This window comes from Callorhinus ursinus, unplaced genomic scaffold, assembly GCF_003265705.2.
Source record: "Callorhinus ursinus isolate GAN/ISIS: 27379988/994484 unplaced genomic scaffold, GSC_fseal_2.0 scaffold2, whole genome shotgun sequence".
Classification (NCBI taxonomy): domain Eukaryota; kingdom Metazoa; phylum Chordata; class Mammalia; order Carnivora; family Otariidae; genus Callorhinus; species Callorhinus ursinus.
Window position 1 is genome coordinate 34,760,251 of NW_027397064.1, and position 22,012 is coordinate 34,782,262.

The window sequence follows — 22,012 nt, forward strand, 5'->3', positions numbered from 1 at the left end:
CCCTAATTAGACATCAGGTGAGTGAAGCTACTTTTGAGCTTAGAAATGCTGCATATCAATGCATCATCAACCAAATTCTACTCAGTATCTGGAGGCTAAGACTAGCATACGATCGAATAATTTTACAACTTTTGGCAAAAGCACTGGAATTTTGGGTCTATTTGCCAATAGATCTAAATGCCGGAAAGGCATCCCCAGTGTTTGAATGGTTTAAGAGCTGTGATCAATTTACTTTAATAGGTGCTGCCAAGCCTTTAAATGGAGATAGAGTTTGCACAGGTTGGTTAACCCAAACCAGAGATTTTTAGAAACAAGCGAATAAAAATTATTGCATGTCATAGCTGGAGATAGTAAGATGTTTGTAAGATTGTCAAACAACTTACACTACAGATGCATACCAGGATTTGATTCTTTAGATCAGCAGTCTCTACCCTGAGTTCATAAATTTATGATCAGAGAACATCATGCATTTATTCATGTATTCATTCATTCAGCAGCCACTTTTTGGAAACCCTGTGGTATGTAAGGCATTGTGCTGAGGGTGGAGAATTCAGAGAAAAAGGAGATGACATCTTCCCATTCAAGAAACGCACAGTTTTTCACATTGACCCATGATGTGCATACCATAAACTAACACCACACATTTGAAGTATGCCTGTTTGATAAGCACTGGCCCAGGGGGCAGACGCTGGCTACAGTGAATTAGAAAGATGCCAGCCGGAGGGGAAGCGCTTCCCCCAGAGGGCTTCATTCATCTCATTTAATAACCATCCCTTTGTCTATCAACTCCCCGCCCACCCCACCCCACCCCCAGCTTTGGGAAAGCACCCGGGAGGAATACTGTTCTCTCAGATCTGCATTCTGGGTGCCCCTAGTCCCACCTTTTTATCACTTTTCAAGTACGTTCTCTTTTACTTTGAAAACAGTAGTGGCACTGAAGGACTAAGAGAAACGAAGTAAAAGGCTTTTAAGGAATGAAATTTCAAAAATGCATCGGTGGCAAGGACTCTTATCTACTTTACCTTGACAAGACAAAGCAAAACAAAACCCCCAAACACAAAATCATAGCAACATTCCTCAGAGCAGTGGGCTTTCAGACCAGCACCCTGGGATTGGTGGAGGCCCTGGGAGCAGAGGGGAGTGCTTGTGCTTGGAAATAACAGGCCTGTGCCAGGCGGCCCCAGACCCTTACCAGACGTGCTGCAGCAACCTCAGCATGAAACAGAGGTTCTTCCCCGGGCTTTGCAAACTGAGATGGGCCATCATCCTAACTGCTGCACTTGGCTTTCTTAGTCACAGAGCTGGGTCTGTCTTCTCCTTAACAGTCTGAATTATTTAGATGGCAGAGGAAGTATTCTTCAGAAGTGTAAATCAGTGTCTTCTGTCTCGTGGATAGCAGCGGATCAGAACTCAGGAGAACATCAGCTTTCTAAGGTTGTTGTTCCAGTAAAGCAGTAAAGTTCCTGGGCTTTCCAAAATTAAGGCATCAAGGGCAGGCAATAGAAGAAACAGATGAGGTTGGGTAGTCTATGACATTTGATGGGCAAATAATTTTTTTAAATTATTTTTTCATTTGTGAGTAAGAAACAGATTATTCAGGGTAACATATTTTTTTTCCTCTTCACGTATAATCAGAAGTCAGTCTGACATTGAATTAATACCACTATCTAGCAAAATATTAGTAGGCCTAGGAACAATGGGATTCTCTTGCTGTCTAATGATTATTTGCTAGAGTACAAACAGTAAGTCCTTGCACTGTATTTAGATGGAAAAGACAGTAAAGGAAGATAATATATTCAGAATTTTTCTTTTGTAATAAATTCTAAAGTATTGCTTAGTGCCCACACCGAATAGATACAATTGTACTTTCTTTTCAAATACTAAATATTGAACTATATATTTATAATGGAAATAAAATATCATTTTCATATAAGATTAACTCTGATGCACAAGCTCCTACATAATGCAAAATATAATTAATAATCAATATGCTGTGAATATGCCATAAAGAAAAAAGATCCAATTTAAAATAGGGAGGAGATCTTCATTTCTGGATTGTTGAGCCCACATTCCTGAAAGAGTAGCGCCAGTTTTCATAAACTTAAAGTTATCAGAATGAAATTAAGTTTGCTTCACTGTAATTAAAAATCCACATGTCTGAGTGCATACACAGGTACCTCCCTAAGATGATTTTTGGGAAGAGTGAGGCTGTAAGAGGAAGGACACGGATTGCCATTGAACGCCCAGTGTAATTTTTACCCCCACGGCCGTCCTGTAGTGGTGGTTTTATTATCCCTGCTTTTACAGAGGGGGGACTTCAGTCCCCGAGAGCTGAAGCAAGTTGCCCAGGATTGTAAGGTGTGGGGCAAAACCAAGAATCCCTCTCTAGAGAGTCTACCAGAGTTTTCCATCGTATCTACCCCTGAAACTCTGATTCTGACAGGGTATCACAACATAAGAGGAAAGGGTTTTGCTTTTGTCAGTTTCTTTGATGGGAGGATATAAGATCAGAGAGGTGACGATACTTTGGGTTTGATATCCAGTTTCCTTTCTTAAAAACCTAGCATGTGAGTACTCAGAGATGGTGGGGGGGGCGGGGGCGGGGATTCTTTCTTGTCATTCCTAATCTGATTATAGGAATAGCTCCAACCTGTCTCACTGATTTGATATTAGGAATAAATTGTTTAACTTCAACATAAAGATTCTGAATTTCTCCACCTAGTGTACTCTTTCATAATCAGTGTTGGAAAAGCTGTATCTTAACTCAAAAGCAGTTTTCCCTCCTCTGGAAAAATGTGATTTCCGCAATGGTTTTCATTGGCTTAGTGGGAAGACTGCCATCTACTGAATCAACAATACCTTTTCATGTACTACCTGAATAATTCTTAAAAACCAATACTGTATTGAAGTCAAAGACATATATACATATATTCATATATACTATATATATAGAGAGAGAAAGACCTATGTGTCTATGTTCATATATATACCTTATATGTACGTAACAAAATGATAGTCATTTTACTTTCTTTTTGCTCACCTGACCTGTGATTTCCTCTTAGACCCCAGATATGTAGAAAATGCATTCTTTAGAAATTCAGATATTCAGGTAAAAAATTTAATTGGTATAGAATGAAATTTGCTACAAAGTAATTCTTCTAAATGTGAACGGGATTCTCTGTTATACTGCTTCTCGTCAGTTTTTGCAGTCATGATAGGTCTGATGAATTAAAATGCTTTCTTTGCTCTCTTCCTTACATCTCTGCTCCTACCTCACATTTCTTTCATAAATCCAGATGTGGAAAGTAGAATTTTTGTTAAAGTGGATTTTATAATTTTTGTAATTATTTCACTTTCATTGTGAACATAGGCCTGATTGTTTAAAAGTCTGTGTTACTAAATTAATAATATGAAAGGACCATCATTCAGGACAGCCTTTGTCCTTCAGACACAAGATCCTCCAGTCAAAAGGAAACTGTTTATTTTTCAGTTTAATTGTAATTAGTAACAAAGTCTCTAATCATGTGGCTTGTTTGTTGACTGTGTGCGCCCCTTTCTTGCACTGAGCTGCCCATTTTTCCCTCTTTTGCTCAGTGACCGCCTAGCTCCAAGTCAGCAGAAAAATAGCATGTCCACTCCTTTTACTGAACCTTTTTGTTTGTTTATTTGTTTTTGGTTTCTGGAATATGTCACTCTTTGTGGGGATGAAAGATTGCCCTGGGTTCCCTCATACGAAGGAGGGAACTTTTTTTCCTTAGCCCAGGGACCCTGATGAGCAGGCAAGTAGGTTTGGTATGAAAAATCTTTCCGTCTATTTGGTTAAATAGGTATTACTTTTCTTCCCATTGGTATCACTAGAAAAATGCCATAAAGTTAAAAGAAAAAAACTACTGAGGGGCCATTAAAAAATTCCTGGGTTTTCAAAGTCTGCATTTTAATACAGGAGTCCCTTATAATGAAACATAGTTTTAAAGCTTAAAAAAGATCATAAAAAGATAAAATCTACACTCTTTATTCTAGTTAGTTTCAATGTATGTTTATAATATATAATTTATATTATAGTATAATCATCATCTTCATCACCTTCATCCTGCTGCTTTTTTTCGATGCATCCACCTGTGATGGTAATAGGGCTCCTTCTTCCCCCTAGCCTCTTGGTTCTCCAGGGTCAGTCCTCTGTTAGGTAGAAAGCCCCTGAGTGTCAAAGTGTGAATTTTGACCTATGAGAAATGATTAAGATGTCCCGAGGGGGGGAAAAAGTAGGGAAGTTGACAAGTACTAATACGAGATCAGAAAAGAAACTTCTCTCTTTTAAAGAACGTTCTCTCATTATCCCAAGCTTTCACCTAACATTTGATGATTCTTTAGGGGTTTTATTTTCTTTGTTCTTTTCCACATGCCTTTGTTCCCTCTTTACTGCCGTTTATGCCACAAGGGCTGGGCTTGTAGTTATTTTAGCTCCTTCGATATATATTTGACTTTTACCACCAACCTTCTCATCAGCTCTGTGTCAGCTTGATCTTCCTGCACCCATGCGCCGGTTCTGTCTGTGGTACTTGTGGTCCAGGGGTCATAGGACCCGACATGTGGGAGGCGAGGGGGTACAACTTTCTTGTGGTTGGAGTGTAACAGGAGAGATTAGGAAACACGGTTTTAAACCCAATTCTGCCAGATAGGTCATTTGTCAGATATATTTTAGAGATTATTCTTTTCCTTTGCTGACCGTAACAGATAAAATGCTCTGCTAGTGTAGCTCAGTAGGGGGATACTACTACTATACTGAATTGACTGGGTTTCTTTAATGCCTGAATTCCATCTAAGGACAAAGGTTACTCTGAAGAGAGAGTGATTGGGAGAAAAAAGTGCTGATCAGTTATAGTTAATTTCAATTATTCTATTTAAGATTATGTAAATGTAACTCTTGGGTATTGCATTTCCAATAGGATTTGTGCTATAACAATAAGTTATTCAACTTTGATTAAACCTAGTCCTGGTAACCATATTCGCTAAGACATATTTAAACAAATTGTTTAAGTCCTAACAAGGTTCTGTAATAACGCTATGCTTCAAATAAAAAGAAAACATACTCCCTTTGTTTCTTTGACCTATGACTAGGAAAAAAGTTTGATGGAAATATTGATGACTTTAGCTTTCTGAACCTAATTCACAGGCAGTCTTTGGAGGAGAAATTAAAATGTCCATTGTCTAAGTGGTGAACAAAAATAGGAACTTTTAAATTATGAATTGGGTTAACATCTGTCGGGCAAACTGCTTAGCCTTATTTTAACCTTTCACTTCCCTCGCCACCCTCCGTCTCTCTGGCACATCTGGGAATGTGGTGAGGGCACCACAGAGGCAGTGACAAAGCCAGAGTCCAGTTAAGGACCCTGAACTTTCCATTTTTAGCCTCTGCTGCAACGTAAGAAAGTCCCAAGAGTGGCCTGTGTGGATTCCACAGGAAGAAAGATCTTGATTCAAGATACAAATAAAACCAAAGTTGCCGCAAAACAAAAGAGAACCAATGGACACAAATAAAACAAAACTATAAAGAGTTCATTTAAAAAATGCTACTGAAGATGCTAAAATATTTCCATTTGAAGGGAAGTATATCAGCTGCTAAAGAGAAATACTTTAGAAATAGGAGTAAAAAGTTAAAACATCATAGTGAAAACTGATGCCAGCAGCAGGACATAGAAATTATCCAGGGTACAGGCTTTGGTATAAAACAGCTCTGGGTTCCTATCCGGGCCCTGCCATTTCCTAGTGATGCCTGGGAGCAAATCATATAACTCCTTCAAGCCTCCATTTCTTCATATGCAAAATGAGGATATGATGATGATGATGGCATCTACCTCATAGGGTTGTTGGAGGATTTAATATGGTAATGCATGTACATGCTTATCACAGTGCATGGCATGTGATAAACAAAATGAGTATCACTGAGAGCTGCTGGTCATAATGAGCTTGTGGAAGAGGGGCCATGATGACTGCCAATCTGTTAACGTCAAATAAAGACTTAATAAATCCCAAGAGTGAAACTGTGGCAATGATTTTTATGGTGAAATGGGAAGCAAAGTGACTTGCCCAATAGCATCTGATGGGGCCATTCTCTGAGGAAGAAAACATGATCTGCTTTGCTTTGACTTTCTGGAATAGTTAAGTTTCCCTTGCCTTCCCTCTAAGCCCATTGGCTGAGTGAGGAAGCATTCTAATAAGGCATGGCAGTGGTCCATATTTTGTCAAAGACCTCAAACAGTGCTACTCTGTTTAGGAATTCGACCTGGAGGGAGAAACCACAATGATATCTCAAAATCAGATAAAACACCCGTCACTCCTCCCCAGTTATTCCAAAAATCCTCTACAGGGTGCCAGTAAAAAAAAAAAAATATTTTTAATGTAAAACTGATCATGGCACTCACCTACTTTGAAGTGTCCAAAAGGCCCCCGGGGATATTAGTGTAAATCCTGAAGCCTTCTACGAAATCCTCTGGAATTGTCCTCATTGCTGCAGCCTCACCTAGGACCATCCCCCGCCTGCCCAGCCTCCCGCACTTTTGGCAAGTTGCCAAAAGTCTCCTTTGTTGTCTCCTTTGTTTCTATTAACTTGACTTCTGATGTCTCCTTTGTTTCTATTAACTTGACTTCTGTGTCATTCCCCCCTCTTTGAACACTCTACCTCCAGTCCTTGGACAGGCTAATTTTCATTAGTCTTGTAAGACTCGGCTCAACCACATTCCTCCTTGAGCAAGAATTTCCTCTCCTTAATCTCACTCCACTCTGCCCGTTAGGGGTACCCACATGTGCAGTCCCCCGCCCAGTGACAGTGCAGCACAGCTTCTCTCCCACATATTTGTACCCCAGTATCTCCCCCCACCGTGCCACTAGATTGTGTTTGAGTCCAAGAACCATGTCTTGTCACTTATGTATAATCTCAATAAATGTCACATGAAACAATGAACGCTTCCTCTGACGCTCTTCTAGACCTGCCTTTTGTATATCAAAGTGAATATTGATGGTTTCTGATTTTTAATTCTTTTGGATGAATACCAACCTATTCCCCAAAGGTAGGATTCCTTGAGTCTTAGGTCTTAAAAACACATAAGAACAAGCCTAAGGAAGTTATGGTACCTACAGCACACACCATAAGGTTTGGCAGGAGTGCGGTTTGGTTTACTGAATCCCAGATTCAGGGAGAACTATGGACAAGGACCTCATGCATTACATTTGAAGAAGAATATCAGCTTGGTTCTTACCGCAGTGTTAGAGGTCTGAGGTTTGCCCTTTGCATAAAAACATGTAGGATTCATCAAGACCAGTTGATGTTTCATTCATGATAAAGTGCATCATTGGCATTTGATAAAAGTTAAATAGTAACAATAATGAGGGAGGTTAGCCACAGCCTGGTGTTAGATAAATCTGTGCTAACTTGAAAAGTTAACCCCCCGTGTCTACACTGGCATCTGTTTGGGTGTCCTCACTGCTCTTGGTTTGAGGTTTACTACACGTGATTAAGGGACAGACCCTTCACAGCAGGTTTACACGTTTGTTCCCTCCCCTTTCAGGTTTCCTCCAAAACCTCAGCATTCACTAATGTAACAAATTTGGCTGCCATTTCGTTGTTATCAACTTCTTAATTTTTTTAATTAATTTTTTGCTCAACTTTGAGTTGTTATTCACATCTTTAGAACTGGTGTTATCAGAATGTATATTGCCATATTCCTCAAGCTCTTTAATGAAAAGTAAGCTGCCCTTACATACAAATACATGGCTATTTAAACTATAAAGGGGCAAAGGAGGTGATTCTAAGAAAAGATAACCCAAGATAGTCTTTATTCTGTTGAGAGGGCAATGAATACTTAGCAAGAATGGATTATTGCCACTGACCTGATTCTAACATGCCTCTCATTTTGTCTACCATACAATACCCCTCTTCATATAGTAAGTTCCATGTGCAGAAGAAATGTGTTCAGTTCACAGGCATATAAAACTATATCCAACTGTATTCTGTAATGGGAAAATAGCCATAAATATGAAGTGAGTCAAGGCATTCAATTATCGCTCCCTTTCCTTTGAAGTAAAATGATATTTTGATTGTCCAGTTGAAAATACAGTAGCTTATCTGTTCAGAATAAATTTGTAACCTATCAGAAAGCCATTCATTGCCTGGGAAATCTCATTTTCCCCCAATTTATGCTACTCAATGTGTTTAATCATTAACTTGAAAAGAAGAAATTCAGTTAAAGAAAAAAGGAATCATAAGTCTTCATTGTTACTGCTAAATTATCTCTCGATTAGTGTGATGGTAAGCATTGAATGGCAAAGAAAACTAAAAATAGCTTTCTTTTTTCCGAAAAGTAGGAGCTTAAGATCTCTGCGAATTGATGTCAAATACCAAATATTACTTAAAATAATAAAAAAGGCTCTTTCCACCACAAATTAAGGGCAGACTGAAATAGAGAATTTAGAATAAAACCTCAGCTGATTTCTTATACAATCCTTTGATTTCTTGTTTCTTTCAAAGACAGGTAATACAGTTTTGAGACTGTATTGAGAAAAATGTTCTTTTACTGAGTTTCTTGGGATTCAAATATAAATGAAAATAATATAGTCATCACAATATATAGTCCAGATAAATGAATCAGACTTATTTATTGATGTTTTACCTTTCGACTACACCTTCAAATGCATGCCACAAACTCATTACTGGCAAGTGCCATGAGTAATTAAAACCAAAATCATACCTCAAATGCATCTTGTCTTAAACAGATGATATTCTTAACAGTAAGAAAACAATCATGAATGATATGGTAAATGTGATTATCAGCCTCTCAATTTTGATTCCACAATATTCGCTTAAATTTTTGGTTGCATTCTGTGGAAGTATGTACCTGATTAACTAGTGGAGCTTAGACATAGCTCTGTCATATTTTTGCTCACAACAGCCCTGGACACAACGGAGGATTTCAGAGAGGATAAATTTCTTTTGTCACTATGGACAAAAGAGGAAGACTGTGCGTGTGTGTGCACGCACGCACACACACACACACACATACAAAAAAATTTGTAAACATTTGTTGGGCACCTCCTGTAAGTTCCAGGTCAATGGTGGACCGTGAAAATATCAAAATGAGTAAGACACACCCTTTCACTTGAGTTCAGCTAGTGGAGGAGACAGATATCTCTACGGGGCTTGGAGAAGGACGTTGCAAAAAAAACACAATCGAAATAAAAATTCAAGGCTGACTTCTTATGTGCTCTTTTGATTACTTCGTTTCCACAAGCAAAACTTCCTTTGGTCTTTCTTGTATAAATAGTGAAACAAATACTAAATTCTGCTTGTCCTTGTAGGCAGCTGGTGAGAGCACTTTAAGAGGTTACGTATCAGTGTCTTTAGGCTTCCTTTTGAAGCCCGGTTTAAAGAAAAAATACGACACCATAGATAGTACACACGTTTGAGGGTAACTGAATACTTTTCATATTTTCTCTTTCCCATTGTTCCTGTCTTCTTTTCTTCTGAGAGGTTGCTTATTATATATATTTTTATATATCTATATATGGAGAAGATAGGCCTGAAAGCATTTTATGAAACATAATTATAAGATACCACAAAAACCACAAGAGAAGGAGGGCTTAAAAGAAAGAACAAAGCTAAAACGAAATTTTCCTATTTCACATGCAGTAATTCAAGGGCGTCGGTGTGATGGAACGGTAAGAGAAACAGGTGAAAGGGCAGAGAAATTGTGGCTTTCACAGTACAGGGACCTGTTGGGAAGTGGAAAACCTAATTGTGGAGAGATCAGGGTCTTAGGGTAAAAGTGCAAACCTGTAGCGATGTTTAACGTGGGGACATGGCGACGTACGTTTTCTAAGCAGTTATTTTCTAACATGATTTATTGTGAACTGAGAACACTTCTTAGCATTACTTTAATACGTCTTAGTGTGTTCAAAAAGCCTGATTCCGAGACACTATCTCAAGGAGGCAATCAAGTGTGGGTTTATAAACCCTCCCTTTCCAGAGCTACCCCTTTTGAACTTTATTTGGAGAGGATTGCGAGTGAGTGTATGCGGAAGGAGAGTGGATATAAATATGTTTTTCTAAGCAATTTCCCTTTAATTAAAAATGTGTTTTGGATTTATATTTATTTACACTTGAATTATCAAAATGTTCCTTTGGAAGAATTTTTTCCCTTTGAGGCATCTTAACTCACCCTCCCGGAAGCCACATTTTGCCATAAGTAGAAAAACTCCACACCAAGAAGTTGGAGTTTTGTTCCAGACTCTAACCCTACAATTTTGTGTGGGTTTTAAACTTGGCAAAACACATGATCCCATCCCTAATCACAATCCATAATAGTACAGCGTGTGACAGTGGGGACAGAAGGACACTCCTGAAATATACCAATAAATCCAGCTGGGACAGTTTGTGTTTTACTGTTCCCTCTGTCCCTGATCCCTGGGAGAATCCCGCCCCCCCCCCGCCCGCCCCCCCGCCACCCCAGACAGACCTTTCTTTGTTCCCAAGGTATTAGAAAACCAGAGATCCTGAAGCCTGCTAACAGTGTATCTCATACTTAAGAATTACAGGTCTGACCCCAGAGACGCTCATCTCACTCACTGCTCACCATTTGTTTTAAATGTGCGGCTCACATGTTCTGCTTTGATTCTTGGGACGTGAGTGTGTCCCAAGCCTGTTGCATCGAGCATATTCCCATACAGCTGTCTGTATGATTTACTGGGTTCTTTATCCAAGGGATAGTTCTACTTGTAAATATTCTTTTCTCAAAGGCAGGGTGTAAAAGAGACAAAATAGGACTTACATCCAAACGCACTCACTTTGAGGAACTTTAGCTATCTTATCTCTTTATTGAAAAAAAAGAAAGGTTTCCTCTGGGTCAGCCCAATGGAGCCAAACCTGATTTTCTCCCTTGAGGAGCTTCGGCAAAGACCTGGTTAATCCCAACAGTCTCTCGTAATTTTGCTGGGTTTGCTTCTTGTAAATGTGGCACAGCCCAGTCTTCTAGATAACAGTGCACTCCACCCAGGAGGATGGGCCCCGGGCTGAGGTTGTCTGTTGCTTGTCAACCACAGCCTCTAAGCCTCTGTGGGTCAAAGCCCCAGATCTTTCGCTGCTTCTAATGGCATATGTGGAGAGTGCACAGGCATCAAGACAATGAAAGTAATAAGAGCATCTTTAAAAGGTATTTGTTAGCACTCACCCCATGGACTTCACTATTATTTAAGGGAAACATTATAATTGTGGCAAAATTATAGATTACCATTTTTCTCAGACTTCCTACAGTTAACCTCTACCCATTATGCTCCTATATTTGGAATAATCCACTGAGCTACTTGGAGGAAGGCCATTAGCTCAGCGCTAGCAACTGGAGTTATAGGAGAAAAAAAAAAAAAGAGAAACTTTTATGATAATTCTTATTTCATAAAGTGTCATGTTATTTATAGAAAAATGAGACAGTAAAGTATGCTTTCTTTCAAATCTGGCCTTTACTGCACCCTGTAATTTAGGGTAATATAATAAGTGATTTGAAAATAAAGATTTGAGACAACATTTCAGCATTAGTGTTTTTAAGACAAAACAAACATTCAAAATAAAACCTAAACCACTGAAGTGAACTCTATCATTAAATGCCTACTTTTTTGCTAAATTTGTAGTTATGGCAGCTCAAAATCTCAAACTCTTCAATTGTGACCTCTTGCAAAGTAAAAATAATTGTAGTATTTTCTGTGGCACAAAGGCATTATGGCCCATTATTTTTTTTCCTCCCCAAAGTCCAAGTGGATTTGCATCAGCTGCTATTAAATGGGATTAATGAACTTAGAGGAATTTAAATAACAGGATGAGATTTCAGAGATGAACAAACTGCCTACAATATTTCAGGCTCTTGATTCGGAATTATTTCAGCTTTGTCTCATCAAGGCTCATTGAATCTTATTCCATTGTACATTTATAAATCAGTGTGAACTTTTTAGCTTGAATGAAATAAATTCAAAAATCTCCTTTCCTGCTCACAATATGCAATCGACTAACACGCTATTGTGCCAAAAATTAATGTGAGAAATACTGTAAATAATAAATGCCAGACAGTTCAGTTGAGATCATTAATGCTGTGAAACAGCCCTCTCACCTTTAGTATTTTTTCTGCCGTTTAAGAAAAGAACACTGTGTGGCTCGAGGCCCACAGAATGGGGTAACGTGATAAGGAGGAGAAATCCCTCAAGTTAAGGACCTAATAGCAGACTTCCCTTCCCCTCCCACCCGCACACCCCCATTCCCTTGTCTGGGTGGGCTGCTCGAAAATGTTTTTATAACATTCTATGCTCATTTTACCTTTGCACTCTCAAGTTCTTTTCTTACCAGCTTTCCGGATAACTGATCCTATTCCAGAACCTCGTTCCGGGGACAAAAATGACTCTGCTTCTTATCCCATCTTTCAGCCTAAAGTTGTTTCCTCTTGTTTGTATGTAGTGAAAAAGTGAAAGGAGACCTCTGTTTATAAATTCATTACAAATTGTAATTTCTGTATGGCATGTAGAGCAATTCTAGCATCATCTTAAGGTTCTATACTCATGATAAAAAATTTCTCCACTAAAATCTCTTCTGCGCTAGAGATTCTGCTTCCTCCTCTTGAGGTGTACAAGAAATAGCTTTTGAATTAATTTAATTGGAACGAATCTATCGTGGCTTTCAAATTGGAGCATGTGCCAGAATCATTGGAAGGCTTATTAAAATCCAGACTTTGTGGGGGAACCTATTTGTTCAGGGATGTAGCCTAAGAATTTGCATTTCTAACAAAATCCCAAATTTTGCTGAGCTGCTGTCCCGATGACCACCCTCTGATAATGCTGGGCTAAGATGACCTTGAAGGGCTCTCAGTTTATTTCCACGTGCTGAAACATGCAAAAGATCTATGATCTATATTAGAGCGTGTCTTGCCTTTTGTTGTTGAATGGTAAAGATATTTCAGATTTTTTGAAGGAGTATCCTTAGGAATCAAGTATATTTTATTGGCTCATCATTCTCTGATATCAATAAATTAATATTCTCACTAATGAAGAAGTGGACATGACTGCTTTATGGATTATTGAAGAGGACAAAAAAACTTTTAAGTGCTCCACCAGCTTAAAGAATTTGCTTAGTTATGGTATAGAGTTCTCATGCAATTTTTTGCCCTCATTTTTTTTTAATGTTTAATGAATCTTTTGTGTGTGTGCCAATACTTAAAAGCAGGCAGATGTAAGGAGAGGTTAAAATTTGCAACACTATTAAAGGTGGTGCATGATCTTGTAGTAGATGTCTCTCAAACTAAGCGTGGGCTAACAAATTTTTAAAAAGCTAGCTCCATGTGAAGGACTCTACCCCCATTATTTCCCAGAAGCATTTTGAAGGCACTCTGTCCCTGAGCGCCTTGGGCCTCAGGAAAACAGCATCCCTGGCCTCTCAGAAAGTCAAGTGCTACCTTGTTAACAAGCCCTGTATTACCTTACTTCACCTTCCTGGGCTGCCCTGTGGACAACTGCCTGTCACTTATTTGATCACAACTACTGGAACTAGCTCTGTGAATAGGCATAGACTCCTTTGACCACAGATCATGATTTATGCTGTGGATTCTCCAAAGAAACCCCAGCAACTGGGTTATCCCTCTCTCCATTCCCAATTTATGAGATTCATAACCTTTCACAACATACATGAGCACTCATGGCATTCAGTATGACTCTGTGGGCTCCTAAAATGGGAACTCCATGTCCTCAGTGAAGTGTCCCTTTTGGTCCAAGTGCCTGAAATGTCTAGGGTCTATTCAAGCTGTTGGATAACCCACAGATGCTTCTTGGAAACATCAACAAACAGTATCAGCTCAGTTGTTACTCAAGGATATAAGATGGGCCGAACCTTAGCAGAAGCACGGGAAAGGGATGAAGGGGCCACTTTGAATGTGCCACATTGGCAAGCGGATTATTTTGAGCTGAAGACAGTCAAGACCCTGTGGGCTCAAGAGAAACTTTTGCCCCTCCCTTACCTACACAGAAGAATCTAAAGTGGGGGTCTTTCCCAGAATAAGGGTTATTAGCAGAGATCAATTTTATCCGAGTGACCCACCTAGATGGCAAGGCAAACATCTAATTACCAAATATCTGCTCCTCTTATCACCCCGTGAATTACATTCCTTTCCTCTGAAGTTCCAGACTCCTACCCACTCCTCCTTCATTCAGGATGACATATATAACCTCATTTGCTTCCCCATATGCATGCTATTGAATTTGATTTTCTCCTGTTAATTTGTCTCATGTCACTTTGATTCTTTGTCTAAGTAGAAGGACCCTTGAAGGAGACAGGAGTTCTTTGCTCTCAAACACTTGGCATAGTTGGCAGGATGCTTTAACTCTCTGGACACCGCTCGCCCAGACACTGCACTAGCTGAGAGATCCTGGGACATCATACATACCACCAGCAGAAGGTGAGATTTCTGACCATGTCAGCCTCTCTATCTGCAGAGTCGGACGGAGCAAGAATGGTAAGAGTCCTTTTTCTCTCTTTCTAAATCTAGATTAGCAGGGAAAAATATTCATGGAACTAGTTCCTTAGGCTAAGCGACTCTTTGGTTACTAATCCGTTCCTCCCAGAGAGGGTCTTTGTTTTCCTCTGTCTGTGTCTTTTCTATTGTTTGTCTTCTGTTGCTAAGGGACGTCTTGGAAGCCGAAGCCACAAAATTGGTGGGCATGGGTGGAGCCCTTAAAAGCTGTTAGAGCCCTCACCACCTCAAAAAGACTCCCATCATAGGATCAGTTGGCCACAGAATGGGTTAGACAAACAGTAGGTCACCCTCCATCCTGAAGAAAACTTTCATTCAATGAGGTACACCATAAAATATCACACAGTCGATAATCCTGTGGCACTTCTCACCTAGGTATTACTGTGGTTTCAAGAGACTCAAGGCTTAGATAAAACTGTGAGGACATTGAACAAGAAGAAAGGAAAAATTTAAGAGCTTTGCTTTGTGACCAATAAGAATATTCTCTTTGGTCTCCACCATCCAGAGAGTGCACTTAGCGGGGTACCAGTTGCATAGACGGGGAACTGAGCCTCTCTCTCTTTGTCGGGTTGTTCCAGCTCTCAGGGGTGTTTGTCATGAGAGGTTCCAGCCCATAGGAGCTTTTGTCGTCTCAACCTTCATGGCTTGATTAGTGCTGGAAAGTCCCATTTCAAAAGCGCCTATTTGGTGTCACGGATTAGTAGGTCTATGGCTGGAGGCATCTTAAGTTTTTGTGAGAAAATGGAGATCATCCTTACCACAGGCCTTTGCTTTCTTACACTAATTTGGGGAGTAAACTTTTGGATCATGGGGGCTGCATCATCTGTGCCCTCTCTGGACAACGCTTGTGTCTTTGGTTAAGCCATTAAAGGCTATGAGTTTAAATAATCCAGTTAAGAAATGGGGGCAGAAGACATGAATCGACACTTTTCCAAAGAAGACATACAAATGGCCAACAGACACATGGAAAGATGCTCAACATCACTCATCATCAGCGAAATACAAATCAAAACCACGGTGAGATACCACCTCGCACCTGTCAGAATGGCTAAAATTAACAACACAGGAAACAACAAATGTTGGGGAGGATGCAGAGAAAGGTGAACCCGAGCCCTCTTACACTGTTGGTGGGAATGCAAACTGGTGCAGCCACTGTGGAAAGCAGTATGCAGCTTCCTAAGAAAGTTAAAAATAGAATTTCCCCATGACCCAGCAATTGCACTACTAGGTATGTATCCAAAGGATACAAAAATACTGATCCAAAGGGGCACATGCACCCTGATGTTTATAGCACCATTATAAACAATAGCCTAATTATGGAAAGAGCCCAAATGTCCATTGATTGATGAAGATAAAGAAGATGTGGTGTATATATACACACAATGGAATATTACTGAGCCATCAAAAAGAATGAACTCTTGCCATTTGCAACAACGTGGGTGGAGCTAGAGTATATTATGCTAAGTGAAATAAGTCAGCAGAGAAAGACAAATACCATATGATTACACTCATATGTGGAATTTAAGAAACAAAACAGATGAACATAGGGGAAAGGAAGAAAAAAAGAGAGAGGCAAACCATGAGAGATTCTTGACTATAGAGAACAAACTAAGGGTTGCTGGAGGGGGGAGTTGGGTAGGGGGATGGACTAAACGGGTGATGGGTATTAAGGAGGGTACTTGTTGTGGTGAGTACTGGGTGTTGTATGTAAGTGATGAATCACTAAATTCTACTCCTGAAACCAATATTACACCATACTAACTAGAACTTAAATAAAAACCTAAAACAAACAAAAGAAGGTTATTGGCTTGAGTCACTGTGAATAGATCCTAATCATCAATGGCCAGATGCTGGATTCTTTATTTTGTTTGGTTTGGTTTTATAGATGATGGATCCTTTAAATTGTCTGTATTTTAAAAATATGTGTATTATAAAGAGCTCTCAGTTGTCTTATTAGTGCAACAGATAACCTTACGGACTCCCCTTGACAAGGTAAACGAAGTTAGACTTAAGACAAAAAGAGATGTCCCAGACCACCCAATGTAAGTTCCCCTTCTGAAAATCTGACCCTATCTGCCTGTTTTAACTCCCCTCTCCTTACAAGATTGACAGAGATCACTCTGGCCTAATCTCTAGGCTCAGAGTATATGGGTTGTTCATGTAAATGCTGAATGCCAGAAAATAAATTTAACCAAAGTACCCAAGACTGGCAAGAAGGCGTGCTTTGCTCCCACCTGCCAGGGCTCTGTAATCAGGCTCTGCCAAGCCTCAGGCGTTCATATACAGTGTTGTTTGCAGGAGTATCCAGACACCCCACAGCAAAAATTTGTGTTTCCTGGACAACAGCAGAGCTCCCAGGTTATAAAGCCCTTTTACCTCTACTTTCAAAAGATTCTACTGAATTTAGAGAATCATTTGAGAGGTTATTTGATTATATTCACAACCTTTCCTTCTGAGGGAATAGATAACCAAAATTTCTCCTAGGCCTACAAATTTCTTCCTCTCCTACAAATGATCTGCAAAAGGCCAGTATTCAGGGGCTAATAGAAACCAACGTTAAACTGTGTACCCAGAAAAAAAGAATTTTGTTAAAATATTTTATACAGACTTTATAAGGGCATACATTTTTTTGGTTCCCATTCTAGTTAAAAATTCTCCCCAGTATAAAGAAGCAAATGTAGTTTAAAAGATATGGGCCAGTCCCTTGATATTCAAGCTGAAATCCAGTTCTTTGGGGAATTAGGAACAGCTGTCTTTAGATAAATCTCTGCAAAACCAGTACTATTAACTCTAGAAACAAGTTAAAGCCCACATATCTTTACCAATCACCAAACCTTACCTATTCTCAAAATGTTTATAGATATGATTTAAAAAATCAGGATACTGGAACAAAATTTTTCTGTACTTAAGTTTTTTCTTTACATTCTTTCTGTCCCTTGAATTATAAATCTTATCATGTCTCTGATATGTAAACAGCCCACAGTCTCCTGAGACTGGAGGAAAAAAAAGAGGGAGGTTTGTATTTTAAAATACAAACCGCTACAAAGGGGCTTTTATGCCCACACACTAGCACCTCTGATAATGGGCAGGTATGCTCCAAATACCCACCTTGGAGAAAACGGGTACTCTCCCTGTGCCTTTGATATAAATTTTCTACCCCCATCTTCTCCAAGGCCTAAGAGCCATTCCTTGACATGCAACCTTAAGGGAAAAGTTTTTCATAAAAATACATACATGCATACATCTACACATAGAGGGAAGAATTTAAAAATTGGGCCTATACATGTCCTTTCCACAAATATTAGTAGAAACAAAACTAAGATTTTGTTTACATCTTGTCTGTGTTTTGCGTGTGTGTGTGTGTGTGTGTGTGTGTGTGTGTGTGTCCATGTAAGTTATAAATGTGAAATATTTTCTCTATCTTTGGACGGCACTGCTAAAATGAATTTGTAAAAGAGGTCTATTTAGTTGGTTTGAAGGCAAGCACTTGTAAGGATTGGGCATTCTAAAACTCAGAAAGATAGAAACTAACCCAAATGTTTTTTCAAGTTCATGTGATCTGGAAAATATTTGGTATTAAAGCTAATTTAAGCTTGTTGGTTTAATTAAAATAGACATGTCTTTAGAGTTATCAGCATTAAATATAAACTTTTATTCTGCTTGTGTTTACTAAAAGTCAAATGAATTTATGGCACCTCTGTTGCAAAATTTGTCAGGAAAAAAAACCAGAATAATGGTTGACTTTGTCTATAATGCCTCATGAACTTTTTGTACATAGTCTAAGCATAATTAAGAACAAGTAAGTAAAATAAAAAGATTTGTAGGTAAGCTTTTAGCTTCCAAAATGTTTGGTAACCTAAAATTTTAAAGTTTTGCTAAGTGAAATGATGAGTAAATCATTTCATTTTCAAATCAGATAAAATAATGAAACTGAGCATGGTTATATGTCTATATGTCTTATATATTATAGAGAAACTAAAGATAAATTGGGGTCTGTTGATAAACATGTTTTATGTTTTATTGAAAGACTGTATTATGAAAAAAAAAGTTTCTAAAAATAATGTAATATGGGGGCGCGTGGGTGGCTGAGTCCACTGAGCATCAGACACTTGATTTTGGCTCAGGTCATGATCTCACGTTGTGAGATCGAGGGGGCCCTTGCACCGGGCTCCATGCTCCGGGGGAATCTGCTTCTCTCCTCTCCTTCTCTCCCAACCCCCACTTGCATGTACTCTCTCTAAAATAAATAAGTCTTAAAGAAAATAATGTAATATACTCATAAATTTGCCAATCTAAAGAGTTCTGGTGTAACAGACAGTTCACAGTTGCTCACCACTTAGTTTTCACTAGAAATTAAGGTTTCTGAGCATTAAGAATCCTAATAAATGTAATTAAGACTACAGGAAATAAGGGAAACAGCTGTGTAGGCAAGGAAAGTAACATGGTTTTGGTATGAAAAAGTATGAGGAATAAAAATAAATATTTGTTGAGGGAGAAGAAAATAATTTTGTCCTAAAGTAAGACTGGTTATTTAAAGAGGGAAAATTTAAGACAAAATCAATGTAAAATAAAGTTATAGAAAGTTTATGGAGAAACAATCTTTGGAAAGAAATTTTATGTGTGGTCAGTACTGGCTAAGAGTCAGATACATTTAACACTGGTGCAAAGTTTTCTTAAACTTTTATTCACCATTTCTTATGAAGAGCAGACAAATAGTTTATCTTTTATGTTACCTGCCCCCCCCAAAAAAACAATGATTCTATGTTTGTTTGCCAAAATAATTTCATATTATCAGGTCTTTGGTTACTTAAGAAAATTGAGTCTTAATAGTAAAACAGCTACATTTTGCTCACAACTCTGTAACTTTATGTATTTGCCCTTTTTGTTTGTTTTTTAAAGATTTTATTTGAGAGAGAGAGGGAGGAGGGAGAAGCAGACTCCTGCCCGAGCCGGGAGCCCAGTGAGGGGCTGGATCCCAAGACCCTGTGATCATGACCTGAGCTGAAGGCACTTAACCAACTGAGCCAACCGTCCCTAAGTATTTGCCTTTGAAATCTTTTATTGTTACTTCGGTTAATTATATAATTAAACATCGTTTCATAATAATTTGTGATCCTGTTTAATCAAGTATTCAAACCTTTTGATATTTTTTGACCTACTTCCCCAAGTCAAATTCTAAAATGAAGAATTTGATCACAATCTATGTGAAATTTTTCAACAGGCACCAGTAACATTTCAAGAAAAAAAAGTGAGAAATTAAATTAATTAGGCTTATTTGGTATGTTAAATTATATGAGGAGTACTGTCAAACAAAGTGATATTAAACCCTGTTAGAGTTTATCTATTTAGATATATTATTTAAAATAAGTGTTCTAAAATTATAGGAAGCTCCTAGAAATCCAATGTCCTGGTATGTTATTATCATGAATTGTTGTATGTCACAAAAAATAGCCTAATTTCCTTTATCAATTACATTGTAATTAACTCTATTTAGATCTTTAATCATGGTCATGTTTGTCTTCTGTCATTTACAGTTATACTTTTCCTCAGATACTTATAAAAGTTTCCTGCAAATGTGCTTCATCTTCAATGAGAATCATGGGAAAAACTCTTTTGAGTCCAGGTTTCTGATAACTTTAAGATCATAAAACTGAACTAGGTAAAAATGTCCAGAACTAATGAAAAAATTGGATTCAAGCAGAACAAAAATTAATAACATGGGACTGAACGAATTGAGGAAGATAATTATAATTTTTATGATGGTTTGTTTGTTTGAAAGAGTACTGCCTTAAAAAAAAATCCCGATTTAAGAAAACCCTTTCTCTTAAGCTAACTGACTTATAGTGATTTGATAAAATATACCTTTGTGAACAAATTGAAACATTTGTCTTTTCTCTGTACTGGGACCGTCCAGAATTCAGAAACTCTCAGTGAGTGAATATTCTTATATTTTTAAGGCAATACATTTATTTGCATAAGTTCAAGAAGAATCCGTTCTCTTTATGACAGGATACAATCAGAAACATTGGTTGTATTACCAAGGCTTTGACTGGAATGTTGTATCTGAGAAAACCTGCATAGACTCAGGAATGACCAGACAACTTTTAAGGATCTAAGGTTGACTTTATGGAGCCAATAAATCCCTCTTGGAAATAGCAGCCTGATACCTTGCTTACAGAGTCCTCAGCAGCCTTCCCAGGCAAGTAAAGAAGGTCACTTTCTGGCAGGTGCAGGATATTTGGGGACCCTGAGAAGAAAGGAATTCAACCAAATCTGTAAGTATTGCAGGTGAAGTCTGGCCTGACTTCTGGCCTCGAGAGGCTATTAAAAGAGTTTATATGGTCAACCAGTAGTCCTATTGCATTTATGTAAATAATCAAGCCAAGTTTTTTGAAACTAGACTTATTTTGCAAGCACATTAGTATGAATTTGGCTATCTTTGGCAAAAATGAGGGTGATTATAGATAGAAAATGTTTCAGTAACATCTTTGAGGATATTAATTTTAATACTATTCATTATAACATGGACCAGATCCTGATTTCTTCTCGTGTCTGCCAATGCCTGACTACAATTCTTGAAATTAACATTTTGATTTTTTGCCTACCTTCCTGACTTGGAATCATTTGAGAACTAAAACTGCCTACATATAAGTGACTTGATGTAAAGAAATTGCCATAAAAGCTCATGCATAGACCATCTTTGTACCTGTTGCTTAGTGGGCCAGAGATCATCAGAGACATTTGAGCTACTACCTAGGAATATCTGTCAGGTCACCCCTACCTGCCCTCACTCTATCTGAAGATGCTTTGAGTCTGATACCTAGCAGTATTCTCAAGTAACTACCCTCAGAACTCAGAAACTGGCTTTAACCTTTGATCCAATTATTAACCATTATTTTTCTTCTGTTTCCACAGAAATGCTTCTTATTCAATACCTGATGACTTGAACCATAGGTCTCACTTTGAGAATATACCTGCATCACTGCCTCCTGAAATGAGTTTGACTAAACGTCCTGTAAGAGATGGGATCACTGAGATGAAACAATCTACCAGCTCAACTTTGAACACGTGAAACTCCCAAGGAAGTTTCAGACAGGGGAACTGAAAGGGTACAGGACAGCCAGACCCTCGCCTCCAGTGTACCACTTTGGCACGGGGATTATTTTGAACTGAAGGCAGTCGAGACTCTACCGACTCAGGAAAAACTTTTGCCCCCCTTACCTCCACAGAAGAATCTCAAGTAGGGTCTTTCCCAGAACAAGGGTTATTAGCAGAGATTAATTTTATCTGAGTGACCCATCTGGCTGGCAAGGCAAACATCTAATCACCAAACATCTGCTCCTCTTATCACTCTGTGAATTACATTCCTTTCCTCTGAAGACCCAGACCCCTACCCCCTTCTCCTTAGTTCAGGATGACATATATACCTCATTTTGCCTGTCTATGCAGATCCCCCATACCTATGC

At 38.6% G+C, this 22,012-nt stretch overlaps 1 long non-coding RNA gene across 1 annotated transcript; it reads left to right on the forward strand.

Annotated features, from left to right (window-relative positions):
* The first annotated feature begins 14,341 nt into the window (after nucleotides 1-14,341).
* On the forward strand, nucleotides 14,342-20,666 carry LOC141374672 (uncharacterized). Its single transcript, XR_012381750.1, has 3 exons — nucleotides 14,342-14,471; nucleotides 19,446-19,584; nucleotides 20,556-20,666. It is a non-coding gene; the product is annotated as an uncharacterized lncRNA (long non-coding RNA).
* The last annotated feature ends 1,346 nt before the right edge of the window (nucleotides 20,667-22,012 follow it).